Below are 6,000 nucleotides of genomic sequence, written 5' to 3' on the forward strand. Positions count from 1 at the left end.
GAGAATCTGCCTTTTCAGCATTGCAGGTGACTGATTCACCTCTCCCTCTTAACAGTGAGACAATATTTCCTTGTCCTTCTGGTTGTTTTTTATGTTCCCATTGTGGTTTTTGACATCTCTGGCCAATTTCAATTTGAACTGAGCTTTTGCTTTTCTAACAGTATCTGCACACTCTGGCAATGCCCTGGTTTTTCCATTTCTGGTACTCTTCTCTTTGGTTTTGAGCAGACTCAGAAGCTCAGATTTAAGCCAAAGGGGTCTCTTGCTCCACCTACTTCCTTTGCTGTTAAAGGGCATGAACTGGTTTTGTGCTTCCAGGAGTGTTCCTGTAAAACTACCAGCACTCACAAGCTCCTTCATCTTCCATGGAAGCTTCCCAGGAAATCCCTCCCAACTGAGCTTTGAGCAAGCTGAAATTCCTGACTTCATGTTGGTATTTTAGGGGTAAGTTCTGGATTGCTATGCATTGCAAGAAAAAAAAAAAAGGAATTGGTGCATACTATTAAAAGTATAAAATTTCCTACATACTTAAATATTGAGAAGTACTTATCACAGCTTGATGAAGGCTTGTTTCACTGAGGGAAGCTATAGAAATATCAATTTGCTATGAACTGCAAAGTAAACATATTTAGAAAATTAATTAAAACTACTTAAAAAACTCTCCATGATCCTCATTCTTCCCCCTACAGGTTTAAATATAATTTATCTTTAATTCAATATAATCAGATTAAATGCAAACCCCTTTATGAATGTATAAAACCTTGTCCACATGAACTTATGTGGCATTAACTATAATGCTTACACTTTCTTTAAACTTATATGAATAAGATTTTATATCCTTCCTTTTCATTTAGCTTATCTTGAAACTTCACTAGATGAAGATGAAATACACCACTGTTAAATCTTCCACAAAAGTAACTGTCCATATAGGGTTTAAATCTTCATCTCATCTATTCCAAGGTTTAAGCCTCTTTAGAACTGGTTCACATTTGGTTAACATTCAGTAAAAAATGAGACTGAATTTCACTACAGTAGAAATGGCATAATACAGATTACACCAGAAATTAAGCACTTGTTTTGTGCCTCCTTGCTGCCAAGTTCTTGTGCTTTGGTTTATGCATTCTGATGAGAATAAGCCACGGCCTCCTTTCAGGACAGTGGTTAAAAAGGGTATAATATACATTGAAGGACTTTATTCTTAAGCAGACTTTCCCGCTGTAAGATTGTCTGTACGTTTTCATTTGTGTAATGAACAACTTCATACGGATGGTTTGCTTCATTTGACAGCCCTGTGCTGAAACATGAGGAACAGCATGGTGCCTAGTGAAAGCTTAAATTGCTTGAACACTGGTGCAGTGTTCCACAGCAGCACAAGAAAATTCCTCTCTGACAGTTCTTCTAGGCAGCCACCTGTCTGCAGCTATTGCTGTGCCTCTGAATCTTTCAGCTGGAGACACAGCCAAGTCTTGTGATCTTTCTTGCCCACTCCAAATCAAAAGGAAATGTATTTGATGTGTAAGGTATGTAGTTCAAATTCACTATTAAGAAAAATATGTCTTATGAAAAAAATCATAGGCTAATTTTCTATTTCAGATGAAATTAGGATGTTATGTTAGGCAAGAACTTGGAGTAAGCCAGTAATCAAGGTAAGAATGTTTATGGAGGATCATGTGTAATCACCAGGATTTCAGCAGGATCACTGGGCTTGTGAAACAGTCACCATAAATGTTGAATCCTTAAAAAGGTGAAAGAGGAAGTTGGCTGCCAGAGGCTCAAGTAAATAATCCAGCATTCAACTTTTACCGTAGAACAGAAATTTGAGTAGGAGGCAAGACCTTAATCTAGTTCTGAGAGGCAATTAGGAAGTGATGGTGAAGGTACATGCTGTCAAGGCCAAAATGACTCTTAACTTAATGCACTTAATGGAGAAATCCATATCTTTTAATTGCAAAAGGTCATTTAAAATAACTCCAAGTCTAATCTTAAGAAGTGTAACTGAAGTTTTGGTGGAGCACCAAGAAATTATTCTACTAGTCTATCTTAATGAGTTTTATATGAGTTTTAATTTATTAATTTATACTAATAATCATGGTGATTTTTACCTAGAATGCGCAAGTATATTCTAATCTTAAAAGCCATTCAGAATCAAGTTATGAGGTGGAGGAAGACGAAGTCAGCCTGAGCTAAATTTGAGAGCCAGGGCAGAATCCTGTCATTCTGTGTTATTAGGCATGGGCACTGTTTGTACAAAAAACACCTTTGCCAAGGTGGACCCAAGTGTCACTGTGGTCATGCTGAACTTCAGAAGAGAGTAGCACAAGCAGAGCACTGCTTCTGGCAGATAAACTAAAGACAGACTGAACTTGGTCCAGAAGGACTTTCTGTCTTCTCTGAAGTTTGGAGATGAAAAGTTTGGATGAGAAAATGGGAAAATGTTTGGACTTGACTTTGTCACATCCTGAGTGGGGCAAGGTAAAATGTGTTCTCTGATTGCTGGGTTAACTACTGAGAGTAAAGGATCCCACCTCCTCACTTTATTGCTGCACCGTTTGTCCTGGAGACAGGGTCTCTTACCGGGGGAATTACGTTAAATAGGAATATATAATTCGATATTTGTATTACTCATATCACCCTTCAGTGCCTTGGGATCTCATTTTCACTCAGCTTCTTTTCCTGGAATCATATGTGAACATGGAGAACACTCAGCATGTTTTTCCTGAGGTTTAGGGATATGAGTGACATTCTTAGTCTGACATTTGTACCACATCACTTAGACGTGTTTAGCCATAGACTTAATGAGTCCTGATACGTCACCCTTGTATGGTGTGTGGACCTGAGAGGCGTACTGGAAAAGGCTTCAAAGAGGAAAAAAGAGGGACACAGGAGCAGGGCACTGGAAGACATCATCCATGATTCTAATTTACCTTACTGTTTAGATGGCAACGACAGAGCTTGCTTGCCCTGTGAGAAACTATTGCAGAATATGATAGTGACTTTTTCGGCATGGTGCTTGGAGCCACATGGAACACCCACCTGAGATATCCCTTTTCCTTACAGCACCAAAAATACAAAGTGCTTCTTCAGTACATGTAAATTCAGCTGCAAGATGATACACATTTTTAAGTCAAATGGGACAGAAGACACTCTCTTTAAATGAGCCCAATGGGACAGGAGAAACAGCTTCAATAGAGCCACAAAGCCATGGCAAGTTAATTAGTCAGGCAATTCTGAATTAGAAAATTAAAGCTCCAAGGCTTAAAAACCAATCAACAACCTCTTTAGAGAAAAAAAAAAAAAGACATACACTACAATTTTTTTTTTTTTTCATTTTGGTGTATGTGTTTTAACAATATTAGAAGGTGTCCATGGCACAATATGAAATTAAAAGTTGATACTCATTCAGGCTCAGCAAAGCATTCCTCAGAGAAATTTTGGTTATGAACTATTTGCCCACAAGAAATGGTGGAGTAGAGGTTTCTGGGCTTCCACTGACACCAGTAAGGCCAAACTCTTGGGTTTCCAGTTCTTGGCAGAACTGTATTAGGTTGTGCTTGTGTCCTTGCAGTAGATCTTTGAGCAGACATTTTGGTTCTATATGTTAGAGTTGCTGATCAGCACTGAAGGTTTAACATGACACCAGCTTTGACCACATGTAGTCACAGTTAAGGGAGGAAAAACTGACATCAATGAGAAATAATTTGTGATTTTGGTTTTTGCCTACAACAACAGTTTTTGCCTGCAACAACAAAATGCTTAATTTAGTTTCTAGCAGTGAATTTGGGAAAATAAATATAGCACATTCTTTTGCACGGAAATAATTTTCTTAGGATATTAAATAATTATATTTATATGGCTAGGCACAGTCAGGAGCATGGCTTAGCTATGCCTCTTTTCACACAGAAAAATATGTTCCAGACAGTTTGCCACCTAAACCTTCAATTTTGTAAATGGTATATTCAAGTGCACACAAGAATCTTCCAACACAAAAACTAGTTAACTATATTTTAATGTTTAATTAATTAACATAGTAGGTAAGGACAGAATTACAAAGCCAAGAAGTTGCACAAGATACGTAGATCAATCCTTTTAAGTCTAAATAGGATTTGAGAGGATATGTCCTCTATTGGCCAGTCAAGATTTAACAAGATCAGTATCCATCCCCCTTTGGTTCTACTACTTCACAGCTCCTTGTGAAGGTTTTTTGTACATCGGTGTGCCAGGGTGGGAAACACCATCACCCAAACCAAAATGCATTTATACAAAAATACTCTCTTCCTTTTCTCTCTGTCAAGAGTGTCTCTCACTAAGTATAAAACTAGGCCTAAAATAAAGAAAAGGTATTTCTAGATGTTAGATTAACTAGTAAGCCCAGGTAGATACTGACAGCTATCTGTTCATCCACAGTCCTCAGTGTGGAAACATGATCCTTGCTGACACTTTGAACTGGATGGTTAACAGGAGGAGGATGAGCTTTTGGAATTTAATAATTAGGATTCTGCTTCCAACTACATATTAACTGACCAACACAGGCTAACTACAATGTACAAAGTGCATAATCCTCCCTGCTGTTTGGAACAAAATAAAGTGAGGAAAGTTGGAATCATGCTTGTATACTGAACAAGCATTTAATACTGACATATACAATTTCATGATTTTAAACAGGTTGAAAACATTATATGCTAAAATTGACATTTTTGTGACAAAATTGACATACGTCCATATGTCTAAAAACCTTTTTGGAGCAATCAACACTTTCATGCCTTTAACCAACATAATTAAACAATGGTAATTAAAACTACAGACTTTGCACCAGATACTGGACTAAGTTTATCTTGTGATTTCTCCCCCGGTGTCTGTGGCAGCAATAATCACACTCAGTACAGGATGCATTGCAAACCTCTCCAGATGAAACCCGAGAGGCTGTTCTGTGACAGCCACACTTAGTGTGATTGAGATGTCTGTACACCCAACATTAAGCTTCTTAGGCTTATAAGCCAAAGCTTTTCCAGCCCCAAAGCCACAAATCCTTATCACTTTGTTTCACACCCTTTCTTCCTTTATTGTCTCCAACAGTGGTGGAAACAGTAAGTTACAGCTGAGACATTGTGTGGATTTTTGAGGGGCCATTAATCACCTTGTTCCAGATTCGAACCTAAAGTCTTAATCACCATTTCCAAAAGCACTGAAGCAAAGCACTAAATTCATTCATGATGAGTTAGATTTTTCTGACTGCAAGTAGAGTGTGAGCACGTCTGTTGCCATGTCAGTCTTCAGTACTCACTTCTTCCTTGCTGAGTAATACTCACATAGGAAATTCTGATGGACTACAAAACAGCCTTCTGTGAAGTCAGATTGGTTACATACTCCTGTGCTATTACAAAAACACAAGAAATTCAGTTGGCTATCACAAGTAGAAAAGGTTCAGTATATTTGGAAGGGGCAATCTGATCCTGCCATGGAGTAATTAGTTTACAGTTAGTAGGTGCTGATGCCACTTTTTAGCATCCCTCCTCTTTGAAACAAAATAAAGCATAATTTCTTTGTATTAACTCCATAAAGACTCAGTGAGAGACCTGTGGATACCTCTGTGGAACAGTTACAACTCTGCTTTATTACTTTTCACTTGCAAAGAGATTTTCTTCTGTTACAGTAATTTACAAGGTCAGACCATTTGACATACCTGGCTGATCAATCTTCTGTTCTGTTGGCAAGGAGAGAACGTAAATCAGTGCTAGTTCTGTGGGGGTAACACAGGCAACAGAAATATTGACAAAAACATATAGTCATGACTTCAGAAGATTTTCCCATAAAACTGGATGAGAGAGATAACAAAACTTGGATCTAAGTCAACTGAGATGTCTCATGTTGGTAGAAATCTCCTTGATAGGGATAGATTGACTAAGGAAAAAACAGCAGAACAAGAAGGTGGATGTCAGAGTAAAAGAGCAGGATCCTCTGTTTTTCCAAAGAGATTTTTCTTTTGCCCTGTGTTTTTGTTTC

The sequence above is a fragment of the Empidonax traillii genome, unplaced genomic scaffold (assembly GCF_003031625.1).
Source record: "Empidonax traillii isolate 1590-97213 ecotype Southwest subspecies unplaced genomic scaffold, ASM303162v1 scaffold321:size1084243, whole genome shotgun sequence".
NCBI lineage: Eukaryota > Metazoa > Chordata > Aves > Passeriformes > Tyrannidae > Empidonax > Empidonax traillii.